This window comes from Nanorana parkeri, unplaced genomic scaffold, assembly GCF_000935625.1.
Source record: "Nanorana parkeri isolate BGI_ZX_2015 unplaced genomic scaffold, ASM93562v1 scaffold34, whole genome shotgun sequence".
NCBI classification, from domain to species: Eukaryota; Metazoa; Chordata; class Amphibia; order Anura; family Dicroglossidae; genus Nanorana; species Nanorana parkeri.
In genome coordinates this window covers 115,403-117,267 of record NW_017306302.1, presented here as the reverse complement: position 1 = coordinate 117,267, position 1,865 = coordinate 115,403, and positions in this window count along the sequence as shown.

Genomic DNA, 1,865 nt, shown 5'->3' with positions numbered 1-1,865 from the left:
CACAGCCACAACATCGTATGTTGTATGTCAAACAGCCGGTAACGGCTCCTCACAACGGACGGGTTTTTTCTGCCCGTGCCCACGCGAGCAGAAAAAAAAGCTGTTTTTAATTACGGCAACCCGCCCATGTGAGTTTGCCGTCCGTACGTTTTTTTTCGCAATGGGCGGACGGCAAGCGGTTAAAAGAAACTGAAAAGTTGATTATACTAGAGATCAGGGGGTTTGCTTTCACTTTAGGACGCATTCACACGTTAGGACGCATTTATTTCTTTACATTTTGTAACAATATTCTGTTACTTTGTTTTCATTCGGGATACAGGTCCAGAATGTCAACAAAAAGCAGAGAAGCCAGAGAACGGTAAATTACAGATCTCCCGCTTCTGTGTTTCGTTCCAAATGAAATTCTGAGGTATCCAAATTTCGTTAGCAAACATTCTGATATGTTCAGATTAGTTATATCTGTCATTCGGAAATTCGGATGCATCCAAATGTCTGAATTTACAGAAATTCGTATGAACGTGTCTAGTGCTTTCATTTAGTGCATGAGGTGCGTGTTTTTGCTCTGATTTTTTTCTTGCTATTCCTGCACATTCTCTGACTACATGTGCTCTGTCAGTGCTTTCATTGTTCTGTGTACATCAATGCTGGCCACACAGTAGGCCCTCATGGATTTCTACGGGGCCATATTCTGAGGCTGCATACACTTAGGATATGGTCCTAGGAGTCTATGAGCATCCATTGCACAGGTAGCAGGAAGGAAGACTGGGTTGGAAGAGGGTCGGATACTTTGTTTGAGGTTGTAAGCCAGCGAAATAAGTGTACTTTGTGTAAGTTTCTGACATGCTTCAATCCTCACGTCTGCCACCAGGAGTCCCATTCTAATATTTGGATCTTCTTGACAACTGATCTTGACTGCATGCTTTATGTATTGAGCCAAGGCATTATAATCTGATGCTTCATGTCACTGTGCTCATGGACCTAAGTGCTTACTAAATGTATTTGGACTAGGGATGCTAGGGACTAGGGACCAGGGACCAGTATTTCGGTATCGAGTACAAGTACCAATATTTATATTTCGGTACTCGCAGATGTCAAGTACCGATGCCGGTACTTCTGCTAGCATGGAGCCAGCTTCCTGGGCAATCAGGAAGCCGGGTGGCAGGTAAAGACACACCGCCTGGCTGCCTGTTTGCCCAGGAAGCCGGCTCCATGATTTTTGAGCAGATTCGATACTGATTGGCCAGGAAACGAGCTTCCCAGCCAATCAGCATGGAGCTGGCTTCCCGGCCAATCAGGAAGCTGGGTGGCGGGGGTCGGATGGTGGGTAATGACCCACCTCCCAGGTTCCTGATTGGCCAGGAAGCTGGCTCCATGCTGTCTAACTGGATCGAAGGTCATTGGCCGGGAAGCCGGCTTCCCAGCCAATCAGCATCGAGCCGGCCTTGCGGTCAATCAGGAAGCCAGGAGGCGGGTCATTACACACCGTCCGGCTTCCTGATTGGCCGGGAAGCCGGCTCCATGCTGTTTGGCCAGCTCCATGCTGATTGACTGGGAAGCCAGCTTTCCAGCCAATCAACATCGAGCCGGCCAAACAGCAAGCCGGGCGGCGAGTCATTACCCGCCGTCCGGCCTCCTGACTGGCCAGGAAGCCGGCTCCATGTTCTCTCGAGGCACTGCCAGTCAGAGGAAATATCCTTTTGACTGGAAGTTCTGGTATCTGAGTACTGAGTACTGAGTACGAGTACTCGCCCAAATACTCGCTATCGGCACCGATACTAGAATCGGTGCATCCCTAATTTGAACCCCCCCTTAAGAAAGCTTTCTGGGGGCATGTGGAAACATCAGATGACCATCAAGGTAAGTTT